This window comes from Octodon degus, unplaced genomic scaffold (assembly GCF_000260255.1).
Source record: "Octodon degus isolate 3935 unplaced genomic scaffold, OctDeg1.0 scaffold00324, whole genome shotgun sequence".
Taxonomy (NCBI): Eukaryota; Metazoa; Chordata; class Mammalia; order Rodentia; family Octodontidae; genus Octodon; species Octodon degus.
Window position 1 is genome coordinate 774,739 of NW_004524900.1, and position 18,948 is coordinate 793,686.

The window sequence follows — 18,948 nt, forward strand, 5'->3', positions numbered from 1 at the left end:
CTGGAGAACTGACCGCAAACCCAGAACCTGAGAGAACACTACAGTGGGCAACAGTGAGCTTCCTCCTGGGTCTTCTTCCACATGGAATTAAGCACAGCCCACCCAGGAGAAGCGCAGAGGCTATTTAATCAGAGCTTGCTATAACAAGGAAGTCAGCCACTGCCACTTGTATTTGGCAAAGATTCAAAGGCAGGCAGTGGAGTGGGAGGCTTTATAGTGGGAGGAAAGAGAGGTCTAGATATGACCTACACAAAGGCTGCGGCACAGCGACACACTTGATTGGATAAGCAAGCAGACCAGGCTGTCTCAGTTTGGTTCTAAACTGGAAATGAGGATAAGAACTACAGCAGCTGCCAGTTATTGATCAAGTTATGGCCATTTTGGACAACTGCTATAGGAGTGATTGCTAGGCTCCCTAGGTGAGCTGCTGCTCTTCACTTTTCAGAATTCTACTTTCGTATCTCTAGCTACTGTCCCTTGCTATATGCGTACCCTCCTCTTACCCCTCTGACCCTAACATGGGTAGAACAAATGTTCCAGGTCAATTTTCTTGAAGATGATGTGAAGTGCCTTTAGAAAGTAGAGAAAGCAAAGATGCTAACTAGCTCTGAATTCAGATTAGGTCTCAATAAAATTAAAACTCAATTGACCATATTTCCCTAGAAAAATCAGGGATATAAAGATGGATAAAAATTCAATGCAATACAATAAGTACCTAAAACCACTGTCAGCAACCTGAGTTGATGGACTGCTAATCACAGTGTCAGTGAAGTGGCAAGCTGCTTCATCTGCCACTAGCTACTCATCCCTGGCAAGTCCCTTAATCTCTCCGAATGACAGTTGTTTATTTGCAAAATAAATAGGCTGAATTAAACTCTCAATTCCTTTATGGTTCTCAGCTTTTATGGTCCTATGATTCTAAATCACTTGGTTAGATCTTCTATTTGACATGCATCAACTGTATGTCTGCCCAGCTAGGTTATATAATTCATTAGGAGATCGATTTGAAAAACAAAGCAAATCACACCCAAGTTTGTTAAATTGCATTCATTCAACTATAATCATAGAACAGCTCTGGGGAATAAAGTGCTCTTCAAGGTGGCTGGGCAAAAAAAAAAAAAAAGAAAAAACTAAGACACAGCACTAAAAGTTGACAGTTGAGAAGTAAAGATATACACATAATTAACCCTGAGGCAAGAAACACAGTATACAGCACCTTAAATGGTTCAGAAAGTGCCACAGAAAATGACAAACAGTACACATCAGATAGCTTTCCTAAAGGTTCTAAAGAGTGATCAACTTGACAAGGTATTATTTTTACCATATTACAATTTCTTAGAATTATAGTTTGGAAATCATCAGCAAAGAAGTGTAGTTTGCTTTAAATTTAATTTGCTCCTATTTGAAGCAGGAGACTAAGCCATGGCTAACTGGTTGGGGAAGTGAGTGTGATCTGTTTAGGACAAAGTTCCAGGACACAAGTGCAGAATGGTCCCCAAAGCCCAGCACGTGAAAGCAATCAGAGTGCTCCATTCTTCTCATGAGAACTTGCGCAAGTTTTTGACAGGTTGGGCAAAATTCAGCTGAGAAATAGGTGATAGAAAGAGCCAGCTGCACTGAGCTCTGGGCCACTGTGCTCTCTTTCACAGTGTTCTGCTCTCACTCTGCAGAGCTTTACCTCTTTTCCTGCTTTTACTTGGCTCAAACTCACTGTGCAGAGCATGTTTCTTTTCCTATATTTGATAAATGTAGAACCTCACTACCATTTGCACCTATCCTGACCAGTGCTTTGTTCAGGACAGAAAGCACCCAGGAAACACCTCTAGAAGGAGATCCCAGAATTCCAGAACCCAGGGCCATCTCTTTTCTGTTTGGTTTTAGGATCTGGCATTATAGAAGCAGGTCTCCACTGCAAAGAGCATTTAGAAAATTTATGCCACAATATTGGCAACTCCACATTTTATAAGATGCTACAGCCGGAGAAGCTTCAGTCTCAGAAATGACCACATAAGTGCAATAAAGAGCAAGAATGTCTCTGAGAAGTGGTAAATGCTGAAAATTGCGATTTCTTGTAGTTTCTTCTCCACGAAGCTACCCTCAGTGTTAAAGGCCCCGAGCTGTAAAAGATGCAGCATCTGCGCACAAGCATGCCTCACATTTCCCTGGCAAGGAGATCACACCCTGGTGGAAACCTGCGTGCTTGTGCTTGTTCTAGTGCTACCATTCAAAACTGCTTCAACTTTCTCCAGTTTACCAGAAACAATGGAAATCACAGAAAGCAAGTGCTCAGGGTCAGGGCAGCACAACCACTGCCTCCAGGTGTGCTTTTCAAGACCACTCTCTTACAGTAACCAAACAACTGTAGGGTACACTGTACATTTTATATATTCTTCTCCTTACAGTAAAGTTACCAACAGAACAAAAGGCAATTCACTTAATTTGATGCATAGCATAAGAAAGTGGTGATTTGCTTGTGGGTTTTGTGTTTTGGGGGTGGGAGCTGGAGGATTCCAGGTCTATGGAGCTTTCTTTCCCTATTACTTGCTCTCCAGGATGCAATAGACTGAGCAGGTGCACATGAAGAGGCCGAGATCGACTTACAAAAAACAGAAACATATTAGAGACCAATGCTTCTTGGATTGTCAAGTAGCAGCAGCAGGGAAAACAACATCCAAACACTGACTCAGTATTTCCTGGGCTATGGAGGTCCTGACTGATATTTACTCAATTTGCAGCAAATCCCCTAACAATTAGTAGGCATTTTTTCTAAGCAGATATTTTTTGAGAGTAGGATTTCTTTTTGTTTTCTTCCAAGCTCTCCTGGGTGTGCCCTCTATTTACATTCTGTGACTAAAGGCTCTGGGGAGGAAGCTACTTTTCTAACTGGGCTGAGTCTGCAGTCTGTGAAGATGTAGGCTGCCTAATTATTATTCTTAACAAGTTCACCATCTTCCTGAGGCCAAACCAGCTACGGGATTCTCTCCACCCAGTCACTGTCTCTCTCACACACACACATCTGGCAGAGCTCTTTGCCTTGCAATCTGTCTCCTATATATGGGATGAAACAAAGGAATAAGGAGCAGCTGGGGTCCCCAAATGCCCTGCTAATTTCCATAAACACTGCAGGAACCATCCATGTTTTTTCCGCTCCCTTTGGCACATTTACTTACTTCCTATTGATTTGCTCTGTACTAACTTCAATACAAAAGCAATGGGAACTACTTTCATGTGTTCTTTCAAACCCGCAGACAAACATATCCTTTAAAGAAAACCTAAATCACAAAGAAAGTCATTATTTAAAAGATCTTGGAGGCAAAATCTTTAACCAATCAGAAAATTCTTTCTATAGCACAGCCGCTGCCTAATTTATCTTTTTAGTTTTATTGATGACAGGATCATACATCTAAAACAAATCCATACAAGTGCTAAGCAAAACCAAATATTCTCTCCCAAAGATCAAATGAGAAAAGGAAATACATTTTTCTAAATGACATATGAATATGAATTATTTTGTTACAAGAACAATGAAGTCCACTGCAGCCTGCACAGGCATTCCACCTATGCTTCCTCCATGGAGCCCCTGCTTCCCGTAGACCTCCAGCTGCATCTGGTAGTCAGTCTGGTTCAAAGATCCTCAACTCTGGCTGCACACTAGAGCCACCTGCAAAGGTTTCTGTTTAAGTATGCATGCCTAGACACCAGTCCAAAGATTCTGAATGACCTAGAATAGACCCAGGTGACCTTAACACACAGCCAGCATCCACAGCCATGGGCTGTAATCAAAGCCAAAGGAAAGTCACTGGGGATCCATCACCTAATCCTCAACAAAAATAGACAATAGAAAATCACTGTTCTTAGCTCCAAATCTTCCCAAGTTTTATACACAGAATCAATTAGAGGCGCTCCAAACAGTTGTTTGTATCTGCCTATTTGGGGAGTTAGGGTGTCTTTTAGGAGCAGCAAGCTAGCTACTCCTTAGGCATTGCTTATTAATTTTAGGTATTTACTTTCAGAACCTCTGAATGATTTTTTGGGTGTTTTTTTAGGGGTGGTAATTTGCTACTTTTACTGAAAAGAATATGTCCCAATGATTACACACAATGCTTTGCTGTGACTATATAATCTGCCTACTGATGACCTTTATTGTCATTTGTAACCACTGTCCCCATTTTCTAAACACAAAAAGTATACCTTAGCTTCTCTGCCATGATGTAGTGTTCATCCAGAACCTGCCTCTTTGTGCTTCCACCTTCAGTAATGCAGAGCTCCCAGCCCTTTCACCAGGGTGAGCCTCCTCCCTAAGCGGGCCTGGGGCAAGAGGACAGCCTGGGCTGCCCAGCAAGACTAGGCTCAGATTTCCTCCTCTCTGGCAGCTACTTGCACAAGTGTTCAGACTCTGTCAGAGGACAGTTACTTCTCTGTATATCTTAATCAGAAAGTAGGGATTGGCTTTCTGAAACTTGCTCTTGTTTTTAGTTCACTGGTTGCTTACTTGCTTTGACACCTGGTCTCATCACACAGCCCAGGGTGGCCTTGAACTCACAGGGATCCTGCTGACTCCTAAGGGCTGGGATGACAGGTATGCATCACCACATCTGGCCTGCAAGTTGCTCTGTTGGAGGACAGCCACGCTCCCCTAGGTGTCCTTTAGAATGTACTAGAATGGCATCCAGTAGCAATTAAAACAGATGAACTCACTGTAGTTGTTGAACTTTTCTTGGGCCAGTTCTTACCCTAAAATGCTTATATGTTTTGTCTATTCAGTCTGCGCAGTGGCCCATGAATGAGTGCCGTTCATTGGGAACCTGGGTTTCCAGGAGGCTTAGAAACTCCAGGTAACATCACACAGGCAGGAGGTAGCAAAGGCACAAGTGGGCTGTAGTTGTGCCTGAGCATGCAGCAGTGATTCTAAGAGAGTCACGATAGTGACTGTGTTACAACTTGCAGGTGGCATACTTCTCCCCTCTAGGAATGTCATAGATACTCAGTCTTCTCCCATGGGGCATGGAGTCTGTTGGGGCTGCAGGATGACTTCTTCCTGAGTAGTTGTGGTTTCTGGGGTCTCTGTCTGCTTATTGTCTGAATGTCTGCATCAGGGCACTGCAGGTTCCTGGAATGATTTCCAGCAGCCTCATAGCATTCCCTGGGGTTTGACAGGAATTGTATCACTATTGATCTTGATGACGAAAGAGGCCACCAGCCAAGGAATGCATGTGGAAGCTGGAAAGAGCAGATGGAGTCTCACAGAGCCTCCAAAAAGGACCAGTCTGGCTGACATTTCAGGCTCTAGACCCGCAGAGTATTGGCCTCCAGTTTCCCAGCCGGCAGCCTCCCATGGCTCGGGCGCTCCGCAGCCCACGGGGAGCGCACAGCTGTGCATGCTAGAGCCTGGTGGACCCATAGAACCTCTTAACATTGAAGAATGAAGCTTGTTTTTCCTTAAAAGTAGAGGAAAGCAAAAAAATCAAAACAAGGATCTCAGAGATCATTTCCAACTACGCACTTGAAGTAGGAGGAACCTGCAGCCCAGAGTGAACAAAATCAAAACACCCATGGAAAGCTGTCCCAAACAAGAGGCTGCCAAGAAAACTGACTATGCTTAAGTTTTCCTGTAAGGGCTGGCAGTGGAGAAGAGGCTCTGCTCCTGGTAGTTAGCTAGCAGCTGTCCTGTGACTCACAGTCCTTATCAGTAAAATGATAGGATGGCAGTTCTCATAAGCTTATCTCCAGACCAGCACAAGACAAGCTTACACTCGTCCGTGATGAAATAAAAACATGCATGAATACAGGAGCCAGATATGGGGGTATGCACCTGTAATCCTGGCACTCTGGGAAGCTGAGGCAGGAGGATGGTAAGTTTGAGTCCAGCCAGGGCAGCTTAGCAATGTAGAGAGATTCTCTATTAAAAGAAAAAATTTAGAAAGCATGGAGGATGCAGGTCAGTGTGAATCCCTCAGGGTCAAACCCACTATAACGCACAAAGTCTAGGAAAGAGATTCCCACCTAAGTGTGAACACATGAACACACCTCGGGAGCCATATGTGTAGACAACTCACAGCAAGTAGCTGGATTCACAAGGATGTTCTCTTCTTTTGAACACACCTCCTGAAACACCAAGGTGAGTTCCTCAAATTCAAACTTACCCCCCAGGAATCTGACCATATCTAAGAGCCAAAGATAACACTTGGGTAAAGTCTGTGCCCTACCAGAAATCTGCAGTTTGGAAGAGGAAGGTGGAGGTGAAAGGAGTGTGTTGGTTAGCCCTGTATTATCATAATAAAATTCCTGAGATAACTACTTAAAAAAAGAAAAAAAGCACAGACCTAAAATCCCAACACTCTGGGAGGCTGAGCCAGGAGGATCAAAAGTGTGAGCCCAACTCAGAGAATTAGTGAGGCTCTGTCTCAGAATAAAAAGGGAATATAGCTTTGGGCTACATATAAAAACTCTGGGTTCAGTGCAAGTGGAAGGAGGAGGGTGAGAGAGGAGGGAAGGGAAATGGGAAAGGAAGAGGGGGAAGGGAAGGGAGGAAGATGACTAAGACAAAGACAAAGAACACAGTGAAGGTGGTAATGATGAAGAAGGAGAAGGAGAAGAAATAACAGTAACAGTTCATTTGGGCTTATTACAGCTTTGGAGGCTTCAGTCCATAGTGGATTGGCCCCACTGCTCTGGACTGTGACAGAGCAGCATATCATGGCAGGAGCACGTGACTGAAGAGACACTCATCTTCCACGGCCAGAAGCAAAAGAGGAAGCTTAGGGTTGTATCACTCCCTTCAAGGGCCACCCCCAAGGACCACAAGACTTCCCACTAGACCCACCACTCAACTGTTCTACTGCCTCTCAACAAGATTTACTGTTAGGAAACCAAGGTTTTAGCATCTTGACCTTAAAAATAACGCAAGAGAATGGTGCTTAAGTTGGCCCAGAAAATCATGAATACTTTAGATGGCATCCCCAAGAGAGACCCCTGGTTGTCTCTCCAAGAAAATCCTGGTTATTCCTTTTTCCCCTCATTAACTATGATAAAGCAGTATTCTCCCAATAAATGTCTTTACCTTGAACAAACTGAAACTGATTTTGTTTTGCAAAGACAGATGTTTTCTAAGGCTACTATTATTGAAAACCAGAGTAAAAACAATTTAGCAACAATGAAACAATTTAAATCTACTGAAAGAGTGAAAATACTTTTCAAAAAGTTTTGGAATTGAAGGGGCTTTATCATTATTTTTTTTTTTTAATTTTTTGTGTTTTAGGGAAGAGTCTACAGGTGTTCAGGGTATCACTACTAGATCAGACTCATAGTGATCTGCCTGTTTATAGCCTCCCAAGAGCTGGGATTACAGGCACTTGCCAGCACACCCAGCCTCAACTGTCATCTCAGAGAGCCCCGGGGGCAGGGCCAGCACAACAGCCTGGGGATTGAACCTCTGGCCCCTGCACCTGCTTGCAGGCGCTTTAATCTCCTGAGCTATTTGGTGGGCTCACGTTTCAGAATTGTTGGAAGAAAGCCGTTGTGTTATTAACCCACAGAGACCTCCTCTAAATGCATGAGTCTCTGAATGTTCTTGAACACTGCTCTCCCGAATGTCATAATCATGTGACCCATCAGTGCCACAGTGATGGTGCCAGCATGCTACATGAACGCCACTCAGAGAAAACAGCCCTGAAAAAGGGTCGAAGCTGCAGTACGGACCTCCTCTGGAACTCAGAATGACTAAGAGGGCAGGGTACCGGAGGCAGGCTTTGGGAGTCCAGGCTGGCCTTCAGGGCCCTCAGAGGCACTGTACTTGTTTTACCCTATTTAAGAAACAACTGCAGAGTCTGAGTGAAAACCACTGCCCAAGGCAGCTCCGATCAGTATTTTTCCAAAGGGTGGTCTCTTGTCCTACAGAACTGGCATCAATATGTACCCCAAATGCATATTATCAGGCCCCAGATTCTGGGGATGGAGCCTGACAATCTTTCAAAATCCCTGCAGGGGAGTCTAATACTTCTTAAGTTTTGAAAATGACAGTTTAAATCTCTAATTAATTCCAAGAGAGACTGGCTGAGTTGTGAAGAATTTTTCTGCGTGGGCTTATCCTCAATCAACCTCTTTGTAGGAGAAGCAACACATTTGGTCCAAATGTCAGTTCTCAGCTTTATGACTCATAATCAAGAAAAAACCTACAGTCCAAAAACATTACTGGTTATCTTTGAAAGCTTCATGTGATTTCTTTTATTTCAGTTGGTTGAGTTTTATTTTTTTTTTTTAATCTGGGGATTATATATGATCGGATGATACACACACACACACACACACACACACACACACACATTTAGATTGTAAGAGGTCTTAATGTTAATCTGAGCTTGGCAAGCTACTGAACCTGAACCTGAGTGTCTCACACTTCTCATCTGGAGATGTCACACCTGGCTTTTGGTGATAGTATAAGAATGAACAGAATGTGTGTGCTCAGGGAACAGCACTACTACCTCTAGCAACGATGCCATAGTCATTATCTCTCACCCTTCAGGTCACTGCACACCTTCCTGGACGATGGCCTATAGCTTAGTGAAGGATCACATTTCATTCATCCTCAACTCTCACTTAAAATGTAGTGTCATTTTGGGGCTGGGGAAGATAATTTGGTGGTCTAAGCACCTGTCTCGAAAATGCAAAGACCTAGGTTTGATCCCCAGTACCATGTGTTGTGCTGTGCACTGTGACAGCCAACAAAACAGGGTATGGTGATGCATACCTGTAATCCCAGCACTGGGGAGGCTGAGACAGGAAGATCAATAGGAGCCCAAGCTGTGTAGTGAGACCCTGTACCAAATTTTTTTTCTAACGTAGTATCATTTATAAATAAAATCAAGAGATTTAGGGTAAATTTCATACCCTTATTAGGTATTAGTCACTTATATAAACTTAGAGTTCAGGTATTATTTTCACAAGATAATAACCAGAGCATAATGCCATGATCCATCTCCCTGCTCCTCAAGCTTGCAAAGACAAAAAGAAAAACAGATTACCTCACAGTGAGAAATTCATTTAAAACACATAAAACTGTATCCAAAAGCTGATAGCCACTTTGCTACCATAATGTTCTGATTATCTTAAATCTGGTTAGCACACTTATCTTAAATCTGGTTAGTACACAGCCATATACTGCTCTGTCTTCAAAAATCTTTTAAAAAGCCTCACAATGAAAGCACTACATGTATGATAAAGGCTACATCAAGGGCTACATCAAGATACCCAAGGTACACAAACTGGTTCGCTGGTTGATGATGTCAGAAAAAAATCTAATGGATCTTTCTACCAGGAAGAGTGTGGAATCAGGGGTGGGAAGCTATCTGGAATCATAAACTAAGCGTCAGTAATGAACTAAAGGGTCAGAGCTTAAGAAGGAAGGTGTTTTATTCGTAAGGAGGAAAAAGCCAAACACACAAGCTGCCCCAGAGAGTGGGGAGGAAGTGCCAGATGGATACCCATAGGCCTCTGCCTCCAGTCTCTTTATCAGGTGATAAAGATCTTTTCTCCCAGGTGGCACCTGGAACTTGTCACAACGTGACTGGCTCTCTAGGTTATCTTTGGATGGGTCCAAGTCCACAAAACCCCAAGCGAGGCACCAATGCATGTATGCACATTCCTGGTGGTCTTTGACTTCTTCCCAACCATTTGTCCTTGCTCTTGTCAGAGCCTTGCCTCTGGGATTGACAGAAAGGAAACTTAAAGCTAGTGATTACAGGGATGTATGTATTTAGTGTAGTAACATAGTGATCCTAAAGCAAGAATAAAAACATGAGCACACACACGACACACATACACACAATGATACCTCATTTCACAAGCTTTTGTTGGTTTACAAAAAACGTATTTTGAAAAATGTTTTTTTTTTTTTTTTTTGCTGAACTGGGGATTGAACTCAGGCCCTTGTGCTTGCCAGGGAAGTGCTTATTCTACTGAGCCAACTCCCCGGCCCCTGGAAAAATTTTCTTTTTGTTTGCAAGCTATACCAAGTCAAATACACAACCATGGCCATCTTTCCTGGAAAAACACAAACATTACCATCTCTTGCAAAATCACAGAACAAATTAAGTTCATGAGCTCAGGTAATAGTGTATATGAATGAGTGCATAGGCAAGAATACATATTTTTACATGCTAAGTAAGAGTTCTCCTTCAGTTAAGTAGCCTCCTTTACCTTTTGTCTCCTTTGTACTTTATTGAAGGTAGGGAAGGGTTGCTCCCCTCTGGTCCTTTGCGGTGGGCCCTTATGCATTTGTGCTTTCTGCGGTCTATCTATATCTTCCGTCATCCTTTTAAATGGCTCTCACTAGTAAAATTTAACTCTTTAGCCAGGATTAGCCAGAAAGCCTAACAGAGGGCTTATTCTATTCAGATGGCTTTTCCCTACACCAGCATTTTTCTAGCTATGTATCTTAAAATATAGCTGACTGGAAATGAGATAAGCTATTTTAACAATAGCAGGTAAGAACTACGTATCTGCAGAACAGTATCTCTTCCACATATGCCAAGGCAAAACCATCTCGGATAAATGGAGTCATTACATTGGAAGAGTCCTTGAGAAATCAGCTCATTCCTTCCCCTCCCCAGAGGTAAAAGTGTCCTGTATGGACTGGATACATGTCTTAGGTTCTCCAGATATTGAGATTATAGGTACTCAGTCCAACTGAGTCTTTTTTTATGAACAGATATCTTTATCCAACTTAAATTTTATCTATGACTTTTGTGTTCCTAAATCCATCAGCCAATGGCTGGTGTTGCATTGTGCTTGTTCATGAACTCTTTACCTTCATCACAAAATAAAGGAGATGCACTGTGACACTGACCTATTAGGATTCTAATCCTGATATTTAACAAAACAAAACCAAAAAAAGAAAGAAAGAGAGAAAGAGAGAAAGAGAGAAAGAGAGAAAGAGAGAAAGAGAGAAAGAAAGAAAGAAAGAAAGAAAGAAAGAAAGAAAGAAAGAAAGAAAGAAAGAAAGAAAAGAGGCAGAGTACCACTGTGCAATGTTGTCACCCAAGTACAGCAAGAAACACAGGTTATTAGTATCTGCTGTTAAATCTCTCAGATGAAGTACTACCAGTTGCTTCTGACTTTTCTTCCAAAAGCTAATTCCCAATCTTTGACCATCCCTAGGCTTCCAGAGAATGTTCATTAAGCTCTCCATATTCTCCCCAGTCTGATGAACAGGACGTGGTACTCTAAGACTTTTGCCTTCTCTCTTTCTACTGGCATTTCGCCGATCCAGTCTTTATGATTTACATTGTTATTTTTCAAGTTCAAAATTGAAGCTTGCTCTAGTTAACAAGTCCTATTTGAGCCATAAGGCTTTTGCATAAAAAATGTACTTTGCACTATCAACTGAAACAAAGTTCTCAAAGGATTTCATTGGCAGCTTATTCAACTCTTGTGGAAGCATTACCTTAGTAGGCCTCTGGGACCCAGAAGACAAACACAGGGACCCAGAAGGCCTACTGAAAGCAGTAGCAGCCTCCATTGAAGCTGTATTTTTTTTAAAAAAAGAAAAAAGTGCGTATTTTAGTTCAACTGCATCAGTACATCTTAAATGTCCTATTCAGAAATATGTTTAAATTATTTTCTTATTATGCTCACAAGCAAATTGTGGCCTTATGAGTTATCCAGTCATAATAGGTCTGAGGAAGTATCTAACAGCCAGGCTTGACTGGCTAATGATCAGGAAACCCCTCTTAGGGAATTCTGACTTGACCCAGATGACTGCAGGTCCATTTGAAATGCAGTCACTTCCAACCTCTGACATACTGGGTGGGATAAAGGAGTGAATATGAAGAAGAGGACCCAGCCTCTACCTTGAAGGAGTGTGAACAGTGATAAAGATGATGCAGCCCAAGGTGCTCCATGGTGACAATAGCCTCCAAGAGAGTGGAGAAGATTCTCCCCAGCCTGGTCAGAAAAGCTTCATGTTGGAGTCATATTTGGTTTTAGAAGATGACTAAAATCTCAAACAAGTCCAGGGAAACAGAGTGCACTGGTCAAGCAGAAAAGAGTTCTTTTTGTTCCATAGGAAGAGAGGGACATATCACAGAAGATCAACAGGGGACACAGAGTGATACCTGAGCATGGAGGGTCTAGAATGTGATTAAATGGACTGAACTTATTCAATTAAAAAGTGCTATAAGCTTAGTTTGATCTAATAATGCATAATCTATTAGATGAAGCAATATTGTGGCTTGGATCACGAATGTCCTAGAAGGGTTGTGTGTTGAAAGCTGGGTCACCAGGATGTGGTGCTTCTGGGAGGTGAGGCTAATGGGAGAAAGGCATCTCACTTGGGTGTGCACTTGACAGAGTACCAGGGCCCCTTCCTCTCCCTCTTTTAACTTCCTGGATGCCATGAGTTGAGCAGATTTCCTCAGCCAACACACTCTACCATGATGTTCCACCTTGCCTTAGTCCTAAAGGCAATGATTATAGGCAATCACTGGACAAAACCCCTGAAACTATGAGCCTAAATAAATCTTTTCCTTACTACTCAGGGGTTATGAAAAGCTACTTGAATTCCATGATGTTCAAGTTCTTCATCTATTAAAAGTGAACAGTAATAGCTTCCTCATGGGAGGATTGTGGCAAGGATACAGGACAATGGACACACAGGGCATGGTAACAGCAGCTGCACAATAGATGGTGGTGAATATTATTGTTAGCATGCAATAAAGACTTGATGACCAGGTGGGGGGACTGATGGATAAATGGAGATTCTTTGATACTTTTTCTTAATTTATAATTTGGTACTTTCTTTGTGGGAAGAAGGAAAATGAACATAACTTTGACAGAAGGAGTTAGCTTTCAAGCAGGAAGAAGTAGAGGAGTCAAACTTCATCGAACTTCTCTAAATCTATTATATGGTTTGAAATATTGATATTAGTTTCTGAATTGAAGAAGAAAGGCAATGTGCTGCTTTGGGATTTTGTAGATTCTGATCCCACAAATGGGTAAATCTAAGCTAATGACATTGAGAGGATTTGAGACTCAGACCAGGGCATGACAAATGTCCAGGGTTGGGGAATGAACTCACCAGAAGGAGCCGGAATTTAGAGCCAGATGCAGCTGCAAACACAGCAGCAGCAGGAGCATACAGGGAATCAGCAAGGAGTCCTGGGCACATGTGCAGAAAGCTTCCCTGGGCTTGTCCTGCCTTGTGCCTCTTGGTCAGGGGCCATACAACAGGAGGTTGGGCAGTGGATGGCCTCTATCACGATACAGATTCCAAGTAGCCACCACTTCCTTTGAGGATGCTGGGCCAGAACAGATAGACCAAGGCCCTCCCAGTTTACTATGTGAGAACAGAAGATGCCTGAGCTGGTTCTATGGCATCTGTCCACTCACACAGAGCTGGGTTTTAGGCTGTGTCACTGGCAAGACTACGGTTGTGGTCCTTTTCCCACTGTATGCAGTCTGGGATTCTGTGATGTATGGCATGTAGGTATCTTGGCTAGCTAAAATGAACCTAATCAAGCCTGGCACTAGCTTGGATACCTTGTTCAAAGCTATAAAAATATAGACCCAAATACCTAGGATTACAGGCTTCAAATTATATTGACTTTATTCCTCTTTAGTTCCAAAGCTTTTAGGTACAAAAAGGCCCACATAGGTATATATATATATATATATATATATATATATATATATTGCTACATTAAATTTATACAATGTTAAAGAATTATTTCAGGGGCCAGGGAGATGGTTCAGTAGACTAAGCACTTCCTTGGCAAGCACAACAATCTGAGTTCAATCCCTAGTTCCACACACACACACACACACACACAAAAGTATTATTTCAAAATATAATTGAAATATATTTTTCTTTATTAATAGACAACATTTTCCTTTCATTAGAGAAAAATTAATGACAGTATCTAAGTGAGATTGATGAAACTGACTACATCCACCATGGCTTGTACCTACACATCTCCCAAAAGCCTCAGCACTGATGGATGGGGCTGTTCAGAAGTGATGGGATTTATGGTGTGTGAATATGGATCAGTGTTATACTGGGATTAAAAGTATAGATAATGGAAGCCTCACCCTAGGTGTAGGAGGCACCAATCAATAGGTTTGTAGCCTGAAAGAATAAAAAAGCATAGAAAGAAGGCAGGATGCTGCTTGCTGCTAACTGTCTTCCTCCTCACTCTATGAACTGTTTCTCCTTTGTGATGGTCCTCTGCTATGCCACTCTGCCTTGTAGCCAGCCAATTATGGCCTAAAACACTTTTAAAATGTGAGCTAAAGCAAATCTTTCCTCCTTTGACTTTAAATGTCAGGTATTTTGTCTCAGTAATAAAAATAAAAGTAACTAAAACAGATTTTGGTGCCAGAAGTGGAGGCACTGCTGTGACTCAACCTTATGAAGCAGAAGCCTTTGGAACTGACTTGCGTGAAGAGTTTGGAAAGATTTGGAGATGTGGCCTAAAGCAGCAGCCCTGGAATGCTGTAAACTGAACTTGATGGGATATTCTGGCCAGAGTTCAGAAGACTAGAATTCTGACAGAAATAATTCTGGTAAAGACAAAGCTCAGAGGGGCTGGGGAGATAGCTCAGTGGTAAAAGCAACTACTTGGCAAGCACAAGGTCCTGAGTTTGATCCATGGTACCGCAAAAACAAAGAAAAAATATTTTGGTTTAGAGCTGGCCAAATAGTTCAGTGGATTAAAGTGCCTGCAAGCAGGTACAGGGGCCAGGGGTTCAATCCTCGGGCCTGCCATGCTGGCCCCACCCCAGGGTATGCTGAGATGGCAATTGGGACTGGGTGTAGTATAGCGTGGGAGGCTATAAACAGGCAGATCACTGTGTGTCCAATCTAGTAGTAAGACCCTGAACACCCTGTAGACCCTTCTCTAAAATGCAAAAAAAAAAAAAAAAGACCAAGCTCAGGAGCTTTCTGTTGGGAAGGACTGTTGGACTCTGAACCACGTGTGTTAATGCTTTGGCAGAAAATTTATCTGCATTTTTTTGTCCAAAGACTTTGCCTGAGACTAAGTGTAGTGGACTAATTAATCTTGTGAAAGAAACTCAGAGGCAGTCAAGTGCTGAGAGGGTGGTATAACTACTTTAGGGAGCTTTTAGTCAGCTGTACCTTCAAAATCAAGAGTAAAAAGACCAGCAGAATGATTTTAAAAGTTTTAAGGTTAGCCAGAAAGAAAGCTCCAGTAAAGTTGCATGCCACAAAGAAGGAACAGAGCAGAACATGGTTGCCTCAAAGATACAGAACAATAGAAAAGATGACCTGAAAGTACCACAAGAACCAGTGGGATACCACCCTTTTCACCCTCAAGACTGCAGAGACTATGCTTTGAGAAGAGAGACCCCAGAGTACCATGCTCCAAAATGGTGACACCCTAAAGAATTAGTTCATCAAGACTGAGTTCATAGTACACAGTAATGTAGGCACTTGACCCCTTTAGTCAAAAGAGAGGAATCCTGGCTCCTGCTGCAGCTGTGGAAGACCCTGGCATTATCTATGCAATGCTAGCTTTAGGTGCATGCAGAATGCAAGAGTTGTGGGGTCAGAAAGGCTTCCACTCAGATTTTAGAAGAAGACTTGGAAAGCCAGGCAGTGTATCTGAGAGGGCAATGAAATTGTGTGTAGCCAAAGACACCAGGGAGACCCCAGAAAGTTGAAGAAGCCAGGAATGTGGATCATTTGAGCAAAGCTCCAAGGAGTGAGCAAAGCCAGCCCAAAAGAAAAGCCATGAGAGCTACAACTGCCCATAGTACTATGGCACAGCCATGCAAGCTCTTTGGAGTTCATATCTTGCCATTGATAAGTCTAGATCCTGGATATGGAACTGTGGAATTTAATGTTTGCCATTCTGGATTTTATGCTTACTTTGGTTCCACTCTTTTCTATCCCCTTTTTGGAATGGAAATATTTAACCTGTTTCTGGAAGTGTTGGAACTAAATAACTTTCTTTTCATTTTTACAGGGGCTGGCAGGTAATTTTGTCTTAAAATTCAGACAATACTTTGGGTTTCAACTTTTCAGTAATACTAAAACTACTATGACTTTAGCAACTCTTAGAGAGTGACTAAATGCCTTTTGCATAAAATCATGCACATAAGTCTTTTGGGTGCCAGGAACGGAATGTTATGGCTTGTATGTAGATGTCCTCCCCAAAGCCTCATGCACTAATAGATGAGGCCTTTTAAACCTGGCTGGATCTAGGGTGTGTGATTGTGGGCTAGGATGTGTGATACTGGGATTAAGGATTTGGATAATGACATGTGTGAGTGGTGCCAATCAGTAGGCTGGTGGTGTGGATGGAATATAAAGGGTCAGAAGAAGGCAGGCTTGCTGCTGTTGCTGCTAATGATGATGATGATGCTTGTTATTGTGCTGTTTCTTATTCACCAAATCATGGACTGTTTCTGAATATTATGATGTCCCTCTGTCATGTTTTGGAGCCAGCCAACTATGGAATGAAAGCTCTACAAACTGTGAGCCAAAATAAACTCTTCCTCCTTTAACTTGTGTGTGTCAAGTATTCTGTCCCAGCAAAGCAAAAGTAACCAAGACAATGTCATATGTTGTTTTGTCTTAACACAGCTGACAAAAAATACTAGGAATAGAAAGGCCAGCTAGCTCATTTCTTGCTATTTATGCTCGCATTTTTAGCATTACATTCAAGCCACAGGGTCCTTTCAGGAATTCTTTCTAAACCATTGGCTTATTTTCTGAAGAGTGGCTCAGGTTGATGTAGGTAATGCAGCCCACAAATCAAATTCACTGGCCACAGGCAAACTGCCTATGTCTTGTCAGTAGAAGGCAAATGAGCAAGGATACTTGGATGGCCCACCTTTCCCTCAGAGAAACTCACAGGCCTGTGACTGTCTGGCTGACATCCTACCTTTCAACCAAAAATGGTATTCGTGATTCTTAACTCCTTTCTTGCTCTGAGCAACAAAACTGCTGGTGCAAGTACTAGTGTTTTCTTTCTGCATCCCTGTGGGCCATCTTGTCTACCCACTTTGGTGAGCACTGCTTTAGAGAGACATCAGGACTAGAGGTACAGCCTTGGAAGTCCTCCAAGAGACACAATGAAGAAATCTCCACAGATGGACATATGGGAAGTAACACAGACTGAGCACTGAATTTTGAAAAATGTCCCCAGCTGGGAAACAGAAGTAAAAAGAGGGAGTCAGCAAAATGAAAAAAGAAAGATACCTCAGAAAAAATAGGAAGGCAAATAAATGTATCTGAACTCAAAATAAGAAATCAGAGGGGTTTTTGGAGTATATTGCTTAAGAGCTGGTCAACAGAGCCTAATGTTTCAGAAAAGTCGGAATCTCTACTACGAAAAGGCTGTGATGTTTGAAAACTTAATATTAACTGAAAACTTTTGAGGAAAGTTTCATTACCATGCTTGGGCAGAAACCATGCTGTAAAGAGTTTAAAGAATGGGTTGATAAGTAAGGAAGGATAATTTTGCATAAAGAAATACAATGTAGAGAAGATTGTGAGTAAAAGAAGGCAAGAAGAAGGAGCAGAAAATTAGCAGCATTCTAAAATCATAACAATCTATAGGGTGAAAACCATTGTTTTAGAAGTCAAAACTTTAGAATTTATCTTCTGAATACACTGCCAATAATAATAAAGATTTACTTCCTCTAATTCAAGTTAAAAAAACTAAGCTACAATTATGATCTAGGTATAGATTTCTGTCCTAATGACTATACTACATTCTGCAGTACTGACGTCGCATATCATCATAATATTCACTCTCTCATCTGTCTGCATAAACAAGCATTTTTCAATGATAAAAACAATCATTTCCATCATACCCTCCCCTTCTACTCTTCCCAGTGAACCCATGCCACGCCAGCCTGGTGACAGTCACCAACGCCACTAGCCAAGTCTATTTTCCACTAAAGTAAGAGGCTGATGGCCTATGTCCTGAATGCTCCCCAGCCTCTCCAAGGTCTGTGGGTCACATTAGTCAATTCTTCATTATATGTCTTGTGAGAAGATAAAATATACATGTACAAATGGCCAGCACCATGGCCTCCTTTTTCTTTGCCTCTTTATTTTTTCTGGTTCCCGCATTCTCCCAACCACTCACACTTACCAAATCATTCTCCTTGTTTCTGATCTGCTATCTCTTACAGCATGCCACTGATTCTTCTTTCTTGGTGTCTCAAACAAGACTAGTAATGTTGTTCAGGGCCCCTGTCCTTTAGTTGGAGCCCAGGGTCTATTGCCTCAGAATTTACCCAGAAAAAGTCTCCTGTTCTTTAGTCACTCCAATGCCACCTTCTTCTGAAGGAAGAAGCAGCTCTGAGACAAGCGGCTCTTATTGGTCCATTGATTGAATCCTTCTGCAGAACACATGTGCCTCTCCTGCAGGAGTCTCCAGCTGCTTTTGCACATGGCTATTAGGGTGTCTGGGAATGCTCTAGTCTCAGCCTTCAGCTCCTGGTGGTGGCTATGGGGTTTGGTTCATTTTTTTTTAAGTGTAAGTAATCAGTAAGTTTCAAGAGATGAAATCCACCAATTCAGTTGAAAACATGGTGCCCATCTCTTTCCAGAAGGTTGCTTACTCATGTAAAACTCCAGAGTCATTAATAGTGTCTTTTCATATTGAAAATTCTGGAAAAGGTGTAATGGAAGAGGCAAATCTGAAGCAGAATATCTTCAACTACAGAAATAAGTCTCAGGATGCCATTCACATATTTTATGCTGTGGACTAGTTTTCATTTTCCTCTAAGAAGGTTCAACAACAAAACTGGAAACTCTGAGGCAAATCTTAGCAAGATTTTTTTAATGTAGTATCTCAGATCAAACCCAAAATCTTGAACATGCTGAGCACTCCTACCACTAGCTAATGCCAAGCCATTACTGGGATTTAATGTATTATATCCAAACTAATTCTGCGTGTGTGTGTGTGTGTGTGTGTG

At 42.1% G+C, this 18,948-nt stretch overlaps 1 protein-coding gene across 2 annotated transcripts in view; it reads right to left on the bottom strand.

Annotated features, from left to right (window-relative positions):
- Camk1d (calcium/calmodulin dependent protein kinase ID) overlaps positions 1-18,948 on the bottom strand; it is a 425,174-nt gene that overhangs the window by 223,495 nt on the left and 182,731 nt on the right. The window lies entirely within an intron of this gene.